This window comes from Marmota flaviventris, chromosome 2 (assembly GCF_047511675.1).
Source record: "Marmota flaviventris isolate mMarFla1 chromosome 2, mMarFla1.hap1, whole genome shotgun sequence".
Classification (NCBI taxonomy): domain Eukaryota; kingdom Metazoa; phylum Chordata; class Mammalia; order Rodentia; family Sciuridae; genus Marmota; species Marmota flaviventris.
Window position 1 is genome coordinate 116,590,925 of NC_092499.1, and position 23,493 is coordinate 116,614,417.

Genomic DNA, 23,493 nt, shown 5'->3' on the forward strand with positions numbered 1-23,493 from the left:
AAGGGCATTTTCTAGAGCTCCCTCCGCATTCCTGGGCCAGCAGGCTTCTCTTTCATTCCTGTGACTGTTCTTTCAGCCAGAAGCCTGCGGCTCCTCACATGGGTCTGTTGCTTACTGTGCCCCTGTTGTCTCAGACGGGCTGATCTGCAGCTTCTCTGACTTGCTTGTCAGTTGGCTTGGGGGAGGGGTGGTGAGTAGAGCCTTGGAATCCTGGGCTGCTGTCCTGGCTTGGCTTCCCACTGGCTGTGGGACTAGGAGCACTTCTTGTGTCATGTTAGCACTAAATTTTCATATGAGAATTTTACATGATCAGATGGTACGATGGCCAGGGACCCCAAAATGCCTGAGTCCTGCCTGAGACACAGAGAGACTCTGAGAAGAGCAGCAAGTGGGAAAGTATGCTGTGTCTTGTTCTAATGCTTCATGTTCCGGGGAGTTCTTTTGCTCCCCATCAAGTAAGTGATCAAAATCATTGCTCCAAATAGAAAAAAAAGTGTGTTTGAGAGTTTTATATTTGGATAACAAAATATTTTTGTAAGAATTTAGTTAATAAAGTGTTTTTAATAGCTGCAGATTATATTTTGGTGAAAACTATAAGCTATCGTCATCATAATCCTTTTCTTTTTTGGTACCAGGGATTGAACCCAGGGGTGCTTAACCGCTGAGCCACATCCCTAGCCCTCTTTTATATTTTGTTTAGAGACAGATTCTCACTAAGTTGCTATGTACCTTGCTAAATTGCTGGGGCTGGCTTTGAACTCAAAATCCTTCTCCCTCAGCCTCTGAAGCTGCTTGGATTATAATCAGCCAAGCATAAAATTGAAATGCTGTGATGTGGGGAGCATCAAACAAAAACACAGTACAGTTCCATCCACAGCCACCAGGGACCACAGAAGCACAAGATGCCACACCCGTGGCCAGTCCCACAGCTCTGGAACTCATGGGAGTGGCTACTTCACCTGGACTCCAGATTGGCTTCCCACTGGAATCACTTTGTGGCCAATATCTATGTGATGGTGGCCGTGCTTGCTTTGAATCTTTCTTGTTATATCCAATTCACAGTGTGAAAACTTGTGTGGTGAATGAAATACCTGGAAACACTTCATCTGGGTTGGTGCCTAATGACTCCCAGTGCAGAGCCCTGTAGAATTTCAAGTATAATATATAGCTTGGACTTGGAGACCTAAATAGAGCCTTCTGTCTTCTTTAAGCCCAAAGCAATGACTAACATTCTCAACTGGTTGTTTAATAAGAAAGAAAGAAAGGAAGGAAGGAAGGAAGGAAGGAAGGAAGGAAGGAAGGAAGGAAGGAAAGAAGGAAGAGAAGGAGGACCCCCTGAGGTAGAGGAGAGGGTCAGAGGATGGAGGTTGTCAAAATGGCGCCTCTGCTCAGTTGGTCTTTTTAGTGTCTAGAGTCCAACCAAATAGATTAGCAGCTCTCCTAAATGAGGATGCTGTGAATCTCATAGGCTCAGGGTATGCAATAGATGACTTTGAATATGTACTAATGTGGGATTCTTATTGTTAAATACTGTGGGTCTCCCTGGATTTCAGCTAGAAAATCCAAACTTACCTGCCATTTCCCCAGATCAGGCTGCCTGGAACACAGAGAGTCGGCTTGCCTGTGCAGCCCTTCCAAGGGCACCTTTGGTCTCCCATGTAATTGACTCTGAGTATTGGAAATAGCTGTGGTTTTTAATACAGTGATATTTCCTCTTCAGGGACTCTGGCCCCTAGTCTAGTTTCAACAACTGCTAGTTCTGTCCCAAGACATGGTTTTTGTTTCTTCCTTGTCTAATGGAGAGAGTGTTTGCATTTGCTCAGGGTTTTTAATGGGCTGTAAGCTTTTGGCTCTGAGCGGGATTCTTGGTTCTGAGCCAGGGAGACTTGAAATGTTTGGGGAAGCCTATGAGAGCTGCTGAGAGGGCTCCTTCCTGCTGTACACATGGCCCAGAGTGGGACCAACATGGGCAGAATGGTAGAAGGAGACTGCCTTGGTGGGCACGGCTGGAGTACTAGGTTCCCTGCCCGAGCAAGTGATCTGGGCTGGGTAACCTTTTCTGTGAGTAGCTGGAGCCAGCAGTCTCAGATTAAGCCAGGCTGTTAAGAGGGGCCCTTCTTCTCATTCCAGAAACAGTGGTGGGAGCTCCCAACTTGGCTGCTGCTGCTGGTCTGGACCATGGCGTTTCTTGAGTTGGAAATAATTTCCAGAGATTTTCTCTTTCAGGCAAGACCACACCCAAGCCATCCCAGAAAGACAGATATGCTTTATTTTTTAAAAATATTTTGTTTTAGTTGTAGCTGGACAAAATACCTTTGTTTTGTTTTTATGTGGTGCTGAGGCTCGAATCCAGCACCCTGCACGTGCTAGGCAAGCGCTCTACCACTGAGCCACCAGCCCAGCCCCAGATCTGCTTTATTTTGAACCCCTCTGGGAAAGAGACTTTGCAACAACTCTTGGTATCACAGTCTATTTTTAATGGTCTCTGGTTTTGCCTCTTACCTTTCTCTCTGTAGAACTACCCCTCATGGCCTTGAAGAACGGTGTTGAGGGTGATCATCCATTGGCTCCTCTCCTCTCTGCTAAATCATTTCAATCTCAGTGCTTTGGGGTGCTGGCCAGTTGAGTGCGGGGGTTTTCAGATGCCTCCACCAAAATGCCCCCCAGCAGGAGTGTGAATGTGGGCACATGGACTCACAAGTGTACAAATATGGCCTGTAGGGAACCCAAAGTGTCCTGCTGCTGCCTCAAAACTCTCTTGAAGTCTACTATTTTATTGTTGTTTATTTAGGTATTTTGGTGCCAGGGATTGAAACCAGGGGTGCTTAACCACTGAACAGTGTCCCCAGTTGCTGAAGCTGGCTTTGAACTTGCAAGCTCCCTGCCTCAGCCTCCCAAGCCACGGGAATTATAGGTGCACAACAGTACATCAGCACACATTCAGTAAAATTTTTTTTAGACATTAATCAGAACATGACATCCTGTCTCAAATAGAGTTGTCTTAATTTACTTAACATTAGGAAAAATTTCAACCCTTTCCTACCCTTTAAAAAAACAAACAAACAAAAAAAAACCTTGAAGAAACCAATAGTTTAGGAGATGCCATGTGTTTTCTCCCTGAATGTCCCGTGCCCCTGGCAGTGCCAGTTAGAGAAGCCCAGACCATGGACATCTCTTGGCTTCTGGAGCAGGGAGATTGGAGTTTGAATTTTGTGTGGCTTCCTAGCAGCCTAACCTTAGGCAGATTACATCAACTTCTTGGCCATAACAGAGGGAGAATTTTCCTACCTGGCAGGCTGTAGCCATTCAACAACCATTAAGCACCTATTATGCGTGCCAGGCTCTGTTATAGGGACTGAGACCTAAGATACAAAAGATCCCTATAGATAGCAAGCATCACTATTCCAGAGGGGTGGAATAGACAATAAACAAGTAAGCAAATGAGAACATTTCACCTTCTAATAATTATTGTGAGAAAGTTGACATAGCAATGTGATTGTGTGTGTGTGTGTGTGTGTGCGCGTGCGTGTGTGTGTGCATGTACATACCCACATACGCTCAGTATTCTTGATGGTGTGGCCAGGGGAGTCCTCTATAAGGGGGTGACATTTGAATCAGAGTCTGATTGACAAGAGGGAGCCAACTTTGAAGATTAAACAAAGTAAGTTAAGTTAGTAAAGCACGTGGCACATAGTAGAGGTTTAGTAGACATTGCCTCTTTCTTTAAGAATAAAACAAATATTATTTAAACACAGGAAAACAGATTTTATGGCTTGTTAGATGTGATTGGAAAGATCTCAGAAGCGTAACCAGGGAATCCAACTGGATTTTGGAAATGGTACAGCTGGAAAATTTGTTTGCAACCCAAATTATTGCACCTCTTTCAAGGATGGCTGCTCAACGGTACTCCTGAGAAAGCGGAGGACCCTCCTAATTGAATTTTCCCTGATAATCAGCATCTTTTGCTTTGTTGAAGAGGCCTTGGTTTTCCATTCACCTATTGCAACAGCCTGCTTCCAACAGAGCATGTAAATAGTGTCTTCACTTCCTTAATCGAATATTACCAAGTTTGTGTTGTAACCTGTTAATTGTATGGGAAGAACTGACATAATTATTTTCTTTTTGAAGAGGCATTGCATTTTGCAAGACATGGCATTGCCCCAAACAGGCCAACTCCTTTCATAAAAGTATAAATTTTAAGAGTATATAAAGTATTTTTGTACTTTCAAGAAACGTTTTATAATTTTCTTTCATATATAAGTAATAGCTAAACTCTAAACTAAAAATGCTATAGAACTTTATCTTTCACACAATCCTTTTGTACCAGCATTTGGGCTTAACAGAAGCCTTGAGAATTAAACACTATGGGACAGTGAGAGGACTCTGAGCTTTGGAATCAGCCAAAGCTATTCAAGCCTATCTCTGAGCCTCATCTGTAATTAAGAGTGTTTAATAAGCCAAGGACACATCTGCCCCTGGAGTCTTGGGTAGATTCTTTGTGTTCTACAACTTAGTTTTATTTTAAATTTATTTTGATAATAACTTGAAAATATTCATATAAATCTATTCCAGGTTGTCGGAATGATAATTTATTAGTCGAATATGTCCAGGTCAGTGAGAAAAGGTTTTAAGTGTTTGAATCATAGAAAGGTGGGGAAATGAGATATCACATCATGTCTCAGTCTCCAAAGACTTTCCTATAGTAGTCAAGGTCATGCCCACCTTGCAGCTCTATTGCATGGGTCTTGTGTTTTGTGATTTTGTTTTCAATAACTTATTAGCAGTAAGTGTAATGATTAGTAGCATCATTAAGCATAATTTTTTAAAATTTATCAACCTCATAGATTGACCCTTCAAAAAAAAAATGGACAGGTGGTTTGAAGCAAATTCATTTTTTCAAAAGAAAAAAATTCAAATGGTGGTCTAATACTCAGACTCAGAAGAATCTAGTCAACACAAATGCTGTGCTTTACTAATTTGTACCTCAGGCATGAGACACAAACACAGAAATTATTGTGGAACATAGTGAAGTGTGCTTAAAATGCTGTGGACATCTACAGGAGAGAGCTACTCTCCCTGCCTGGGGAACTGGGCTACTCTGCAAAGAGGGTATGAAATCCAACATGGGGAGAGTCTTAAAAGATAAGTAGGAATTCATCAGGCCAAAGACTAAAGGGCCTGGTAACTGCATTCAGTCTTGGAGGCAGAGGGCAGTTCAGGTCAATCAACATGGAACTTGGATGGTGTGATTTTTAAGAATTTAATTCTTGAAGTGGGAGATGGATAAATGTCAAATAAAAGCAAACAGGAGTGAGGACTTAACCAAGCCATGGGCTGTGGAGGTGGAGAAAAGGGGACAGTGAAGTAGAACTGGTAGGATTTTGTGGCCAGCTTGGGAGGGGGTGTTGGGGGATGGGACACATCTGCAAAGGTCTGAAGATAGACCAGTGTTCAGGTCCTGGTTAGGTGACATACTGAGCATGAAAAGCCTGTGGGTCGTCTTGGTGGATATGTCTCATTGGAAATGGAAATCTGGTGCAGGGGAGAGTTTGGGGCTACCTGTTAACAGGGCGACTTGAGCATGAAGATCATTGCTGATGCTACAGTGTTTTCCCATAAAGAAGGTTTGGATGCGAAAAGACCAAGAATGGGACCCCAACATTTGAGGGGCAGCTAGAGGAGGAGAAGCCAGCAGAGAGAGAGAGAGAGAGAGAGAGAGAGAGAGAGAGAGAGAGAGAGAGCGCCCAGAGTTTAGGAGGAGAACCAGGACAGTGTGGTGTCCTAGAAGTCAACGGGAGAGACAGTTTTCTCAAAGAGGGGATAGCCAGGGGGCAAATACTGAGTGACATGGCTTAAAGAGAGAATTGTCATTTGGATTATCAACTTCCTATCATTTAGACACATGGAGTATGGAGAACATCGGAGGCATCATAGATCATCAGCCAAGTAGCTGAGCAGCCACGGCATGTGCTGCTATAGAGAAAGGAGGTGTTTGACGTTGCACAAACAGATGGGTAAAAGGACCAAGAGGGTGGTTGGTAAATGTGTCATCCATCCATCCATCCAACCATCCAGCATTTCCTGAGGGCCTGCCAGGTGACAGACTGTGGATGGGATCCTATTAAGGTGTATGAACACAAAGATAAAATAGGTTCTAATCCCTGCCCCGGGGAGCTCAGTGCTGTTGGGGAGACAGTTGTGTACAAAAGATGATTACAGTGCTGGGTGGTAAGTGCTACAGTAAAGGACATGCACAACGGCCTGGAGAATGGGAATGAGACCATCTGATGTGAGTGGGAAAGGTCTGCCGCAGGCAGAGGAGAGTGAGCATCTGAACTGAAAGAATAGCCAGGGTGCAGGTGGGCGAGGAGAAGGGTGGACCCTACTTCATCCATATTGTGGGGGTGTGTGATTGGGGTGCAGCAGAGTTGAAGCTGGAAGAGAGGCCACATTATGAGAGGTTTAGAATTCTATGGCAAATACCTTTGGATTTCAACCTTTGAAGAGTGAGAAACAAGACATTGGTAAGGAAGAGAGTAAAACAGTAGCGCTAAGGTTTCCAGAAAATAGCTTTGGTGGCACAGGGAGACCAGAGGAGGCAAGGGAGTCATGGAGGCGGGAAATACAGGAAGGATCCCACCTCGATCCACTCGCAACCTCACTCATTTGGCAAATGTTTATTGAACACCTATTCTGTGCTCTGCTCCACGGGGGATGCCGACAAGTTCCAGCAAAATGCTTTCCATTTGCCTTCCTTATGGGAGCCTGCTGATCCCTGAGGCTTTCTGGAGAATGCTGAATAGGGATGCAGACAGCCAAATCACCATGCTGAATTTTCAGCTGGAAGGTTGCTGTTCCCCACATCAGTTTCTGGGTCCAGAAGCCGGCGCTCTATATTTTGTGCATTACACATTATTTTGACTGTCCTGGTTGGCTTGGGTTGCAAATAGGCAATTGCTGTTGAGCACATGAGGCCAAATGGGCTAGCCACTGCACAAAAGAACACACCCAGGCATTGCACAGAAACATCTGCTTCTGTTTCCCAAGTAACTGCACAGCAACACAGGGTGGACTGGGTACCCAGGCACATGCTCTGCGTTATTTTCTAGTTATAAGTGAGGACGATTTCCATGTGGCTGGCGATGAAAGAGGTCAATTTCAGAAGGGGGGTGTGTTTCTAATTATGGAGATTGTATCCAAATATTGACCTCACTGTGTCATTTTGACTGGACCCTGCCTTTGAATTTTGGGGAAAATCATCCGGGCTTCCTTTGCACTGGGTTTAAGGAAGATCTGTGCTTGGAGCCTCTTCTTTGCTTGGGAGGGAGTCCTGGGCACAACCTGGGATTGCCTCTTTCTCATGATACTGGAAGCAAATCAATAAGTGGCAAGGAATGTAGGAGTTTTTCCAGGAAAAATCAAAGCCTGCTAGCACTGGAAGGAACCTCAGCCTTCATCAGTCTGACCGGTTCATTTACTGATATGGAAACTGAGGTTCAGAGCCACAGACTGACTGGCCCCAAATCATAAAGTGAATAAGCGCAGTCCTGGGACCAGAAGGCAGGGTCCAGTCCAGAGTTTCCCAGGAGGAGTCTGCCCTTCCCTCTTTCATCTTTCTGCATTTCCTCTTTGCAGCTACACGTCTTTTATTAAAGGTATATGGAATCTGCTTAGTGTAGACATCAGGTTAGGCAGGTGTCATTTCATGAATGTTTTCCTGTCTCATCTGATAGACTCTGAATTGGCTTCAGCTTGAATGGCAGAGGTAGAAGGGGTAGGTCCCAAAGCAGGGAACTTGAAGGTCATAAAACAATGTGGCTAGAGCATTTGGGGGTAAAGGAAGTAGCAGCCCACAGTGAAGGCCCAAAGCCTGAAGGGCGAGCCCAGTGATTCTCAAACCATTCAAATCATAGGGATTTTTTGAAAATGTGTATTCCTGGGCCCTGTCCCAGAGATTCTTATCCATTAGGTTTGGTGAGGGAATTAGGAATCTGCATGCCTCCGTATTTGTGAGGTGGATTGTATTGCACATAATCTTGTGGATCATGCCTTAAGAAACACGGCATGGGACTAGGAGACCCAGAGGACAAGGGTGTGTTAATGTTGCTCTCCAGTGTTTGGTTTGGAGGATGTATCTGGGGCTCCCTGGGACACGTATGGAGTAATGTACATATGGCTGAATCTGGCAGTTTTTGTATCAGATGACTGACTGTAATGATTCTCCAACTGGAAGGACAAAGGTACTAAAAGGATCTCAGGGTATGGTGGACACAGCTGGCATTTGCAGGGCATCCTAACCGGCCTGATTGCTGGCTCCTGGGTGGGTGCATGTCAGTGGTGTTTCCTCTGTGTGGCCCAGGCTTTCCCTGAGCCTTGGCCTTTCTCTTTCCTCATTTCTTTCTCTTCCTTGGCCTCCATTTGCCTTTCCTCCTTTGTTTGAGTTTTATGCAAATGCATTTTTAACTATTTCTGAAGTGCATTCATAGAACTTACTTCTATGATCAATTACCACTGGGGGGAATTCTGACCCAATAGTCAAGGCAGGTGTGTTTTACTCCAGTCTTCCATATCTGTGAGGCTCTTGAGATTTGGGGGCTTTTACAGTGTGTTATGCCAATATAGGTGATCAAGATGTGACACTGAATCATCCATCTCAGAGAAAACCATAGCAGTGTCCTTGATTTAGATCTGGTTTGCTGGAGAGCCCCTGTGGAGATGCAGTTCCTCCCTGGGCTCCCCTACAGGGTCCCAGGACCCTGTAGCTAAGCATTCTAGCTGAGCTGCCGGCTCTGTGATTCTGTTTCCATTTGCTCTCAACTTTCCAGAACTCAACTTTGCTTTCCGGACTCAAACTCCAAGGTGTACTTTGGTAACATTTGCTTTCGGATGTTGACTTGGTTATGTGGCTAAAACCAAACCTACTTTTTCCAGTGTCTTCCAAAGCAAGATTTGAGAATGTCAGACTTTGCACGTGACCCATTTTCTATGAAGAACAGATGGTAGGTTTAATTTTGTAGGAAGAGAATTAGAAACCAGTGAAATCTTACATGATTTCACATTAGTACCGAAACCAAATACATCGAAACATTAGCATTGCGCCTAGTCATGGGCTTACTGGTGGGGACAAGGAATTCCCGGGGCTCTCTGGGACTGGGACTACCATCTACTCTTGGTTTCCTCTGTGCCTCTCGCCCCCTCCCCCCAATCTGTTCTGAATCTTTCTCCCTTTAATCTACTTATTTTTATTTATTGAGCAAGCAGTATTGTAACCATGACTGAAATTTTTTAAATTACAAGAAAACTTATCCTGGGCTCAGCTTCAGTAACAGATCAGATGTTTTCATTTTTCCACATCCCCTTCCAGGCTTGGTTCATAGGCTCACAGAATCTTTACATTAGTATAATCATGGTATAAGTTTACGTTTGGCATTTTTAACTTAATATTGTATAACCAGACTTTTTCTATATTGCACTGTGTATTGCTCATGATTACAATATTTTGTTGAATCATTAGACCCCAATCTATTTGACCATCTTTGCATTTGGTCCCATGTGTTCATCCCCCTTAAAAAGGCTATAAAACACAGCCATAGTCACTCTGATGGTTCCTCCTGCTCTTGTCTAAGCTTACCTGCTGCCTGTCTTGGGAACCCCTGATTGATTTGTCCCTGGGTATTTCACAGTGTTAGTTCTCTGGTTACTCTGGCTCTGGTCAACTATTGTCTCCACACATTTCCTCCAGCCCTGGGCTCTCTTAAATCCCAAGACTTCTGCCAAGTGCAGACCAACCATCTTTCCTAGCCTCTGCTCATCCTGATAGCTGCTTTCTCTTTTCCAAGTCCTGTGCCAAAGGCAGACCCAATTCATTTCCCATTTTATATGTATAATATTTGCAATCATTTAGATATCATTTAGCATTCTTCACAGCAAGCAACAGAAACTAACAAAAGCAATGGTGAATTTATTTCAACAAGTCTCAGAAGTAAGTGGGAAGTGGGCAAACCAGAGAGCAACACCACAGAGATGGACTCAGCATAAATGGTGGGGTCAGGAAGAAAGTATCTCATTGACCTACCTTGTCCACTTTGGTTTCAGCTGGCAGAGCCCCTGAATATATCCTGATATACTTTATCCAGTGCAGAGAGGTGATTTCCTGAGGCCAAAGGGCACAGCAGTGATTACCAGGTTGCCCTCCATCACATCTTTCCATGAATATTTACTTACACAATCGTCCTTGCCTAACATTACCAACATGGTTGTAGGGCTGATCCCAAAGTGTTTTCAGTTACAGCGTTCATCTCCAAAACCCAAATATTTGGGGGATACTAGTTTCCTCTAATACTGCCACAGCCTCTTTTGCACAGTCCAAGCTGAGTTAAATGGAAATGTGTCTGCCCTGCTTCTCTTATTCCTCTGAATATCATCCCAACCCCCTTCCCCTGGCTCCCTAGCTTGTGCCCCATAGTGACTATTTAGAGAGGGGCCATAATGCCCAGCAATCAACTTAAAAAAAATGTATTTTTTTAGTTGTCGGTGGACACAATACCTTTATTTTATTTTTATGTGGTGCTGAGGATCGAACCCAGTGCCTCACGCATCTAGGCAAGTGCTCTACCTCTGAGCCGCTACCCCCCCTCATAGGAAGGTGATATCAGACACTTTGGAGGATTTTATCCAAAATACATGTCTCCCTTGACTCTAGCCCCACCCTAGATATGGCACATTGTACTCTCTAATTAAAGGGTCCCTGCTTGGTACATGTACTTCGAACAAGTCTCTTAATTCCGTAATCTTCTCCTGCATCCACCCTTTCCCTGGCCTTGAAGACCTCCAGAGGAAAAGAGAGAACACCGATGGGTTCCAGGGTTGGATTTGCTTCCTGTGCATTATAAAACTTACAATTAAGTGTGTATTCTCTCAAGAAAGGGACAAAATGAAGATTTTCTCTGTCCCTTCTGGTGAAATGTCATGTTAGATGCCCTACTTATTTATTCCATTCCATCTACCCAACAACACTGGACAGAGTCACACTATTTTGTTTCTTCAAACCCTATGCCTCATCCTCTGGGCCACACTGCCAGCCACTCTGATCCACCAGGACCACATCTGCAAAGTGGAAATAACCCTTGAAATGAATCTTGTGAGGATCAGGCCAGGGTTTGAATTAAAGCACTTCAGGAAGAGGCTGCTTTGGGCCATCCTTGTTGCCTCTTCTTGCTGTGACCCTCCCGTCTGTCTCTCCCCTTCTTTCAGTGGAGGCTCGTTCCCCTTTCAAAGCCGGCTGAAGCTATCCAATGTGAACTTCGTCATTCACTGCATTCCTTGTTCCTGCATGTTTTCCATGATGGAAGATGTGTTGTTTCTTTTCTTTTAATCATTTAAGTAACTTTATTCTAAATTTCCTTAGAGCCCACTGGTCTATGGGAATGAGGTCATTTAAAAGCAATCAGTCCAATTTTAGTGACTTCTGCTTGCATGGACATGACCCCTAAGATCACTCCAGACACTGCTGGAAATCTCCACAGGAGGTATCCTGGTCAGAATTTTGCAAACTCTGCAATTTGTCCTCTGGTTTTCATCCCTGAAAGGAGGATGCTAGTAGCTTCTTCATATGGATGTTATGGGATCGAATTAGATAATACATTTAAAATAAAATTAGCCCTTTGTTTATTCTGAACTGAATAAATGATGGCTGTTACTATGTCACTTGTTAAACTTCTGCAGGTAGGGCTGGCCTGACATCTGCCGTGAGGTGTTGACATGATTCCCAGGGGCAACCAAATCCTTGTAGAGTAGCGGTGGGTGACGAGTCCACAGTGCATTCTGCTTTCTCATCACTGCTGCTGTGTTTGGTGGGAAATTTTCCAGTTGAGCACTTCAGGTTGCCAGGGTCAGAGAACGACTCAAATTAGGTTGAATTATGTGCAGTTGCTTTTTTAGAGATCAAAAATGATCAAGTATCAGTGGCTTCTTAATATTTTGATCTCATGTTTAAAGAAAGATATCTGAAAATGGGTTTGTTTGCTTATATTCTCCTGCTTGTCTTGTTTTTCACAAATTAATATATTATGTGGAACTGTCTACTTTAATAAAATTAATTCTACTTCTTCTAACAGATGAATGTGTGGAGAGATTAGGTTTCATTTAGTCAAGCTCCTATTTATGAACGTTTAGATTGTTTCCATTTGTTGTTTTTATAAGTAATGATGCAGCTGGGCATGGTGGCAGGCACCTGTAATCAGCGACTCAGAAGGCTGAGGCAGGAGGATCCCAAGTTCAAGGCCAGCCTGAGCAATTTAGCAAGACCCTATTTCAAAATAAAAAATAAAAAGGGCTGGGAGTGTAGCTCAGTGGTAGAGCACCAGGGGAGAAACAAAAACAAATAATGATGCAATATAAATCTTTACATGTATAACTTTTTATGCATTGGCTTGGGGTGTGCCAGTGGGATAAGCTACTAAAAGTACAACTACTGAGCTAAAAAAGTATATATGTCTCAAATTTTAATAGGGATTGCAAAGTTTTCTCCCAAGAAGTTGCTCCTGTTTAGATTTTCATCAGCAGAGAACATTGTTGCCATATCAATGTGGTCAAACTATATAATCTTTGCCTACCTAATAGTGTGTCTATTTTATTCTATGGACTGTTAACCCACTTTCATATATTATTTATTTTCCTGTTGTATTAGTTGGCTGGGCTGCCATAATAATACACCTCAGACTGAGTGGCTTAAACAACAGGAATTTATTTCTCATAGTTCCAGAGGCTGGAAAGTCCAAGATCAAGGTGCTGGCTGATTTGGCTTCCCAGTGGAGGCTCTCTTCCTGGCTTGCACAGGGGTGCCTTCTCCCTGCGCCCTTACATGAGAGTAAGGGAGAGAGAGAAGGCCAGCCAGAGGGAGCAGCAGTGGTCTTCTTTCCTTTCCTTATAGGACCCCAATCCCCTCATGGGGGACATCCTCATGAACTCATCTAAATTTCAAAGGCCTTAATTCCAAATCCTGAGGGTCAGGGCTTCACCATATGAATTTGGGGAACACACACCTGTTCACTTCACAATACCTATAAATCACCCGTTCACACCCTTCTTCCCATCTCCACTGGATTGTCCTTTTCTTACTAATTTGTTAGCACTCTTTACAAATGAAGGAATCCAGCAGTTTAGGGTGCACTTTAGAGCGCCTTAGGTTTTCTGCCCCAGTCCCTAAGTGCCACATGGGGGAAGGGCAGCATGCCACAGGTGACAAAGCTTTCAGTGTCAATTATTTGTTTTGTCTCGTGATTGTATTCTTTAGTTTTGTGTTTGTCACCAACTAACAGAGATCCTCTTAGTCCTAATTTTAGGAACATTATTCATCTCAATCAAAAATACTCAAAAGTTTCCCCACCTTGCTTCTGACCTCACAGAAAACTTATTGACTGTCAGCAAAAAGGAGGGAGGCTGTGTAGGAGGGGAGGCAGGGTGGGGGATCAAGGAGACCAGAAGGCTAACTCCCAGCCCTCCTCCCTGTAGTTTTTCTTTGATTTGGTTTTTCTTCCTTCTTTTCTTTCTCTGTTTTCCTGTCACTTTCCCCCTTTGTTTCGTCTGTGTACTATAAAAACACAGCCCTGGAGCATGTGGTTGGAGTCCCACCATGGGGACTCAGATGGAATTTCTAGTCACTCACCATAATTCAACTATAAATGAGAGAATTTTTATGAATAGAATAGGATGGAATGTGGTTTTGTGTTCCCCCCCCCCCCCAGGGACCCTGCCCAATTTGGCAATAGGAAACTAAATTAAGGGTGGGATTAGTTCTAGGAAGTGGAATTTTAGTATAGCTGCATGCCTAATCCAACTATTACAGACATTGTCTTCGTTATCTGTGTTACCGAAGGATCAGGAGGTGGTGGATATTGAAATCCCCAAATGTGCCTGAAACATATTTCTGCCTTTGTTAATTTATCCCAATTATCCTTCCACTAGAACAACTCTAGGAGCGGATTTAGTCCCATTCATTTTTCCCTTCTGTTGTCCAACAGCAACACAGGCAGGGGCACAACATGCTGTAGGAGGGGGAGACAAAACACCAAAGCACGAGAACAGGAGCAAGGAGACCTCGATTTTAGTCCTGTCTGTGTTTCTCACTACCCTGCGACCTTGACAAGTCAATGCAGTCTCTCAGGCCCTCTGTTTCTGCTCTGTAAAAGGAGCAGAACAAAATCAGCTTCCCACAGTGGCTGGGTAGGGCATTGAGGGGCTCTGGGAAGTGTGACCTTGTCCTTATACTGCCTCTACCATGGAGTCTGGCCATCCACACGTGCCTGCAACCTTGTGCCCACATGGAAGAGGTGCCTGACCGATGCTGGTACCCTTTTCTGCTTTGACCCAAATGTCCAACACTATTATTTTAACAAAACTACCGGAAACATATTCCCTCACAATTTTGGAGGCCAGACATTCAAAATCAAGACGTCACCAGAACTTGAGTTCTTTCCAAAACTCCTGGGAGGAGCACTCCTTCCATGCCTCTCCAGCATCTGGTGGCTCCAGGCTCCTGGCTGTCACTCCCATCTACATTTCAGCAGTTACCCTCTCTGCCCCTCCAAGTCTGTCTTCTCTTCTGTGCCTCATAAGGACACATCACTTGTATTTGCGCCCCCCCCCCCAGATCATCTATGATGATCTCATCTTGAGATCCTTAACTGAGTTACACTTGTAATGACCCTTTTTGCCAAATATGGGTCTGGGGTTAAGCATGCAGAACAATCTTTGGAAAGATCAACCCACTAAATACACTTTAGGTGTGACTTTATAGATCCAGACCTGCCCGTTGAGGAACATTTTTTCCTAGCCACCTCAGTAAATCTACTCTCAGTTTAATATTATAAATCAGGTTGTGGTAGGGAGGAGAAGAAAGAGCACATGCCTATTTTTGTTTGTTTTTCGCTGTGCTTATAAGCAGCCAGAAAGCCTTCTCTCATGGGCACCCAGTTCAGCAGGCAGAGGCTGAGTGTGCACCCTGGCTGACACCTGGAACCCAGCCCTCCAATCACTGCATCCAGCTGTCACCCAGGACTCTCACATCCATCTTGTTCTTGCTCTGACCCCATCTCCAGCTGGCCCAGCCCAGGTCCTCTTTAACCTCGCCTTGGCTCTCTGAAAGTAGCTCCCATGGACTGGCTGACAGATGCTGGCTGTAGACCATGACTGTCTTCAGTGTGGCCAGGCTGAGGCCGCTGCTACTCTGGTTGGCTTCTGGTTTGCTCCTTGGGCTCCCTGGTCTCCTCACCCCTCCTGCCCTACTTATTCCCTGAACCATCAGGAACTCAACTGCAGCTACAAAGGTTATCCAGAGTCCACTCTGTGCACTGGAACAAAGGTGATATCAATTATACAAACGTCATGGCTTCACAGCCAGAGCTGAGCCCTGGCTTCTAGTGACCACAGTAACAGCCAGGGCAGTGGTGAACACCTCCTGGCACTTATGTAAGAGATATCAGGGCCAGTTCCTGGTCAGGTGGTCACAGCCATAGGCCTAGCACCATCACTCAGTCTGCCTGGGTGTCAAGGAGGTTAGCCTTCTCAGGTTTGTTCTGCACAAAGAGAAAGATGATCCCTGGGCTGTCTTGCTACTCAGGGGTCCACTGTGGGGACAGAGGAAGAGCACAGCTGTGCAAGTCTGTGAGCTCTTGGGCCAAACAGTACTGTCAAAAACCAAGATTGTTAAAAGAAAAAAAAAAAAAGAAGAAGAAGCCAAGGTAATCTGGGGGTACTTTTGCACTGCAGATATAAGCCCATGGTGTTCACAGAAACCCCACATTGTAAGGAAAGTCATGAAGTTGCTCAGTGTTCCGAGGGCAGGGAGAAAGCTCTAGAAGGGAAGTAGCAGCTGTCTGTTGGGGAGAGAGCAAGAAGTACTTACCAGAAAGTGCAGTCACTGAGAGCAGGGTACATCTGAGTCCAGAGGCTACTGCAGCTAGGTGTCTGGGGTGTCACATGATGTCACTGAACCTGTTTCCTTTCTGCAAGGTGGTGAGGGCTGTTGTGAGGATTCAGATTGCATGTGTAATCTGGCATCAAGTAGATGCCTGAGTAGTCATAGCTGTGACTTGACTATCACTCCTGGCTCCTCTCTGAGGCCTTCTCATTCCCCCTGCTGCCCACATCTAGCCAGGAAAGCCAGGCCCTCCCAGGAGCCTCCTCCTACCCTTGTGCCCTGGCTGCATAGAGCTCTGCTCCTGCTGGGCCCAGGCTACCTGAGTGAGCCTGGTGAGCTTTCCTTTGGTGCTGCAGCACATCTGCATAGCAAAGGAGCCATAGCGCCTGGCACAGTAGGTCTCTGCAAAAGGAACAGTTAAATGAATAAAAGTGTAGAATCACACTTTGGATAGAACTTGTAAACTTTCTGACATTTTAAAAAATCTCTTCTGATTTGTATGAAGCAGAAAATTATCATTATGTTTACCAACAAACATTTATGTAGTGTTAAGCTCTGCTGTGACCTGAAACACGATGACCTAACCTGAATCTCCTTACAACCTATGAGGAAGGTACCAGTACCATCCTCCCTTCCAATGGGGTGACTTCAGAGAGGCTGAGAACCTTCCCATTCACGCTGCTAGAAAGTGGCTGCAGAGATGTGACCACAGGTAGCCTGGCTGTACAACATGGCCTCTGCTCTGCTGTATCCATTACCTTTACTGCAGGGAGAAACAAGGCACACCTACCCAGCTAAAGGGAAGTCCAGTCTAGACCATAAGAGGACTCCTGAGGGCAGCCCACAGTTAAGAGGCCAGGGCACCATGTGGAGCTCTCCAAGGCCATGGCACCCAAAGCCAGAACTGCAGTATGCTTTCAGGGTCCTAGGCTCCTTTGCCTTTGTAGGTCCTTTCCTTCATTAAAATGATGATGATGATGATGATAATTCTATTGTGTGTCTAAATTCACAAAAAATGACTACGATCGAGGCTGGATTATATTCATCTTGTTCTGATTTTAAAAACAGAATCTGTGCGTACCTCTACCTAGTAGATGAACCAGCCCTGTTGAAAGCCTTGTCGATTCTGGTCTCCTAATGGGCCTGTGTCTTTGCAGGTCCCTCAGCGGGTGGCGACAGCCGAGGGCGTCCTGGAGGACAGCGGCGGCGCCCCGGGTGTGTGGGGCGCCTGGGGTCCCTGGTCCGCTTGCTCACGCAGCTGCAGCGGCGGCGTGATGGAGCAGACTCGGCCCTGCCTGCCCAGCTCATACCGCACGCGAGGCGGCCCACGACCTGGTGCGCCAGCTCGCACCTACACAGGCCACGTCGTGTCCGCAGTGCGCACGTCTGTACCGCTGCACCGGAGCGGAGAGGAGTTGCGCGCCCAGGCTGTGCCCGATGCTGGCCGCCAGGTATCCGCAGTGCTGCCGGTGCTGCGCGGCAGCCGGCACCCGCAGGCCAGGGGCCGCCAACCCACAACCGAAAGAAGGTATGTGTCCACCACCAGGACCTGCACTTTCCTGTCCCTGTGCTTTGCACCCCAGAAAGCACAACTAAGGCAATTGTTTCTGCCCAGTGGGGAGGAATTCTTGGCTCTACATATCTTTTGATTTATTTTGCAAGCTTTTCAAGTGCTGAGGCCTCTCCTGCTGGGAGGCCCCATGGAAGGGTAAAGGGAGGTAGCTGGGCTGGGCCTAGAGAGACCTGGGTTCCAGTGCTGCCCTAGTGCAGAGAGGAGAAGAGATCACTGATCCCAGGCTGTGTGGATTTGAGCTGATGACACAAGCACAGAAGCATCTAAACCAAGAGCCAATCCCTGGACAAGTTGAATGTTTGGAGTGGGTTTCAGGATTCTATGAATTTCATTAGAAAGTTTCTCCAAAATATTGAGTGAACATAGTATTTTAAGGATGTATCCAATTAGGAACCTAAATATTTTTAAGTCAATAAAATATAAACTTTAGTAATGGCATAGTGGCATCAAAATAGCTGTACAACTTTAAAAAGCATAAATATGCCAAACCAGGCAGTGCCCTTGGCAATTATAGGGACTGAAAGGAGCTTATCAGTGAATGAATCAAAATATATTTACAGATTATTTTCATTCACTCAACAGTATATTGGGGGTATGCTAGTTCCTAGGTCCCTGATCGATTATGAGAAAACACAGAAACAGTAGCAACAACAAAAATAAAAACAAGTAAACATGGACAACAAGAACAAAAAGCTTAAGCTATCTCTCTATGATTAAGAAATGTGTGCCTTGGTTATCTAGCCACATTAATGCCCTTCTGTCTGGGATTGAGCAGGTATCAAGCCAGTTGCCTTGCTACTCTGACAGTTGAGCATCAGCATGGTTGGCTACTTTTTCTCACAATAGCCAGATGCTGCATGAGAGCTGCCCAGTGCTGAAGGCCGATATGCTACTGGCTACCTGCAGTTAAAAAGGAGATGCAGTCCATCTACCCTCCATTCATCCTGCCATGCACTTGACCTGGTAAAGTTTGGAGACAGGACCATTTCATAGAGAAAGGTGCGTCAGATATATTCTGAAGGAGGAACCAAGTTCAGGTAGATAGGAGTCAAGAACAGTGTGGCCTGGCATGGGAGAGCAAGAAGAAAGACCAGTTCAGAGAAGATACCTCCTCTCTTTCTGCATAGAAACTGGAAATGTTCTTCAACTTTGCGCTCTGAAATTTTGTTGGCTGCTCCTCCCTTTATCCCAACCACACTCTCAAAACATAGCTCCTCAGTCCCTTATCTGAAATGCTTATGGCCAATGTATTTTAAAATTCAGAGCCAGCCAGATTTGAGAGAGATAAGTCACATATGAATGGCATTCCCTCTGGTATTGGACAGTATCCCATAATCAAACAGTTTTATTTCAGCAGTGAAGCATGAATGTTCACCTAAGTAGGATAAACAAAGAGCCCATAAATAACTGTCTTTATTTATGGTCAGGGAAGGTCAGGCTTGCTGCCCAATGAGTTTTGTCACCAAACTGACTAATTAAATAAATAAATTTTAAAAATATTAAAAAAGAAAAGAGACACAAACTTGGTTTTCAAATCCCCTGATTTCAAAATTGCAGAGTAATGATCACTAAATTTTATTGAATGTCTATACCTCACCAGGCATTGTTCTTATAACTTTACACTGACAACTCTATGAGACAGAGACTACTATCATTCTATTTTTAGGTAAGGAAATAGAGGCCCAAAGAAGTAGAGTAATTTGCCCCAGACCACACCACTAGTAGGTGACGAGTCAGGATTCAAACCCAGGTACTCATTTGTTCTAAGGACCCGATAAAGATGTGAAGCATGATGGATCTGGGGACCTGGGAGGTGGAATCACCACCCAGAATCCTAAAGCCAGTGGAAGAACTGAGATTTGAAGGTGGCGTGGCTGACTCCCAGGTCCCCACAGCACTCAGCTTCCTGCTGCGGAGGCTATGAGGGTGGAGGCCTGGGGTCCATGGCGCCTGGGTGGGAGAGAGGCTTCTTTGAAAGCCTCTGTGGTTGAGAACCTAGGAGAGCTGCCCGGGAGCAGGCTCTAGTTGGCCACAGGCCTGTGCTGCAGGCATTCTGGCCCATGTGTTTTGGCAGCAGGCTTTTTTTTTTTCTTCTAACTTATTGACAAAGGGCCAGTTACTGTTTACTATGAGGTTCCTACACGTTTTTATCATGCTCTTATAATTTGACAGTTTCAGATGGAACAGTCCAGATATTAACCAGGGAGGCCTGAGCTGCCGATGAATGTCATGCTCTTCCCGGCTGATGAGAATCACATTTGCTTATATTTATCAGTCATTAGGCACTTGTACAGTGTATTTGACCCCAAGGAGAAACGCCGGCATGTTCTTTGGATGGCTGTCTGCTCTGCTCTCTGTTTCAGGTTTGAGGTTTGAGGCACAGGCTGTTGGGGTTTAGATGTTTAAGAAATGGTTAGGTTGCTAAGCCAGGCAACTGAAAACTTAATTGGAGCCAGATAGCAAATATAACTATTTGACCTTCCAACAAATATTTATTAAGCATCTACTATGTTGTAAGGCCCTAGGACAGACACAAAGGTAAATATAAATCAGTTTATGGGATCTCAAGGCCCTTACTGGCAGACTGCAGCAGTTGTTTGCAAACTTTCTGTTTCTTTAAGTGTGAGAATCCTTTCTGCAAATTCAGTCTCAGGTGGAGTTTATAGCACAAATAAAAGCTGTGCTGCTCTAATAGAAGCCTCAGAGGCATTTCTGTAGAAACCTGGGATCCTGACCCAAACACAACAGTAGTTTTTTGCCTTGGCTGATGTTAAAATCTTTGGACCCTTTTTCAGAAATCCTGACTTCCATAACACAGTCTCAGAATCTGCGGGCCATCCTTAGACATTTATAGGATTCCAGTCCAGCCAAGTTTGGGAATCATTGGTCTGAAGGTCTCTCTTTGGAACCTCAAGTTTTCATGGCAAATACTTTGGGAACTGACTGTCAGTTAGCAGAAGTTTCAAAGTTTGGTGAGCACATAGTAGAATCTCCTGCAGTGGGGTGGGGTGGCTTGTTAAACATCTTTTCATCTTCTAAAACTGAAACTCTGCATCCTTTAAACCATGATTTCCTGCTTTCTTTCTTCTCCAGCTCCTGCACAACCTCCATCTCACTTTTTACCTCTACAGTTTTGACTACTCTAAGTATCTCATATGAATGGAATTATATAGCATTTTGGGAACTGAATTGTTTCATTCACCATAATGTCCTCAGGGTTTATCAATGTTGTAGCATGCGCCAGAGGTTCCTTCCTTTTTAAGGATGAATAATATACTGTTGTTTCCATATATATATATATATATATATATATATATATATATACACACTACATTTTGCTTATCCATTCATTCATTGATGAGCACCTGGCTCGCTCCCATGTTTCAGCTATTATTAATAATGCTGCTTTGAACATGGGTATACCAGTGTTTCTTCAAGACCTCATTTTCATTTCTTGTGGGTGGATTCCCAGATGTCAGTTAGCTGAATCATACAGTAATTCTAATTTTAGTTTTTTTGAAAAACTGCCATACTGTATTCCATAGCACTGTATCAATTTTTTATTCTTGCAACAATACACAAGAGTTTCAATTTCTCTACATCCTCACCAACACCTGTTTTCTGATTTGGGGTTAGTGGCCATCCTAATGGTTGTGGAGAAGCATCTCAGTGTAGTTTTGGTTTGTTTTGCCTGATGGTTAGTAATGTATATTTACCTTATGCTAACTGACTATTCTTTTATTGTCTTTGAAGAAATGCCTACTCAAGTCTCTGGAGGACCTGCTCTTTGATAATGTTGAAACCAAGATGAATTTCCTCCCATTTTCAAAATATCTAGTGAAAATGACATTCAGATAGAGTCCCCATTGCTCAGAGCCCAAGTACATAACCATATAGACATGTATTGGAAATGTCTGTTGGCCAGTTTCATTCAGTTTCTGCAAGGATAGGTTAGGAGAGCAGTGCCCACTCCTATTTGAGAGTCTCAGGTAATTTTTTCACCACTCTGTTTGCCTGTTTAACAGTAGGGCTTTCCCTCCCTGTAGGCTTCCTTCCTAGCTGGAATCTGGTAAATGGGATGCTCCATGGCTTTGATTTAGTAATTTTCTAGAGAGAGAGTAATTGCTTCCCCACACTCTAGCAGATTTTGCCAAATCATAGCTATCACCTACTGGAAAGTAGGTGGGTGCCCAGGACCTGAGGGTTCCAGCTGCAAAAATCATAGTACCCAGATAAGTGGAGCTAGTTCTGCTGGGAGCTGCCTGGCTGTGTCAGGGACATTCTTGACCAGGCCATACAGACCCATATCACAGGAGCATTCCTTGGTAGCATTCAGTCATTGGTGATTGAAAAAATAGTTCTTCATTGTAGCGTGGGAGACCAGGAGCTGGGAATTTCTGAGAGGCGGTAACCTGCATGATGGTTTGGAGTTCAGCTTCTGGAATTGATAGATTTGGATTCTCCACTGAACTCTGCCACTTTGCTAGCTGTGTAAACTGCCATTGTTGCTTAACTTTTTCTACCTTATTACATTGGTCTGTATTCACACAGTGCTTAGCACAGAGTAGGGCACCTCAGGTGGAGGACAGCCTTCCACTTGCCAAGCTCATCTGCAGCTGTTTCACAAGTAGCCTTTTATCTCATCTCTGTAAGATCACAATCTGCATGGTAGACCAGTTGTTCCCACTTCAGATAACAAAGTGAAGGGTGTCATAAACATCTAGATTGTGGCATTTGCAGGGAAATGGATGGCATTAGAGCAGATTATGCTAAGTGAAGTTAGCCAATCCCCCCAAAAACAAATGCCGAATATTTTCTCTGATATAAGGGGGGATGACTCAAAGTGGGGTAGGGAGGAAGAGCATGGGAGGAAGATTACCTCTAGATAGGGAATAGGGGTGGGAGGGAAAGGGAGGGAGAAGGGGAATAGCTAGGATGGTGGAAGGAGATGGTCATTATTATACAAAATACATGTATGAAGGTGTGAATTTGGTGTCAACATACCTTATATGCAAACAGAGATATGATAAATGGTGGTATAAAGGTTTATTAAGAATTGTGTGCCAAAAAAAAGAGAGCTCATGTATAATGGCATAATTTGTGTGAACATACTGTATATACAGAATTACAAAAAAATGTGCTGTGAATGGATAATTATGAATGTAATGCACTCCACTATTGTCATGTATGTAAGAAATAAATAAAAAAAGAAAAAGAAAAAAGAAAAAAAAGACCACACAGAAGGCACTCAGGAGAGTCAGATTTAAACACAAGTCTGTACCATGTCATATCACTCTGATTTGTCCTTCTAGAAAGTCTTTTTCAAAGTTAAAGTTAACAGTTAACACTTGCTAATTAAGTTGTTTGATAAATACCTCTTTACCTGAGATGTCAAATGAACCTTCCTCCAGTATTTGCCCCTGTATAGTAATACCGAAAATGACTCTACCATGAATTCCAAAGCCTATGTGGGAAGCCCAGAGGAAACACCAACTAGCAGTCATTACAAAGTGGCCATGCAGAGCCTTTGCATAAAGTTACTTGTTAAGGCTGTCTCTGGATCTCAGGCTTAATTAATAGAGATGACTGAGCATTGCTTTTTTTAAAAAAATTTGGTCTTAATTTCCATTCAATCTGTGTTCCTTCGTATTTCCTGTGGAGCTGGACTTGGCAGGGAGTGACCTAGGGAGGAGGCAGGGTTTTCAGGGACCTCCATGTCTGATGAGGAAACAGTCCCACATGATGGAGTGTGATGAGTTATTCTACCTGCGGGATGAACAGAGGGCTGAGAGCAAAAGTGGTACTAATTCTTGGGAGACTGAGGTAACTTCATGGTAGAAGATGAGTTTGTGCCACAGTCCGACTGCAGCAAACTAGCCGGGGGGTGACGAGCAACTTGTGTAGATTGATACAGCAGGAGAGGGAGCCGTTTATTGTAGGACAGGAGCGGTATTTATACATTCCACACAGCTTATCTTAATTAACATAAACTCGATACAGC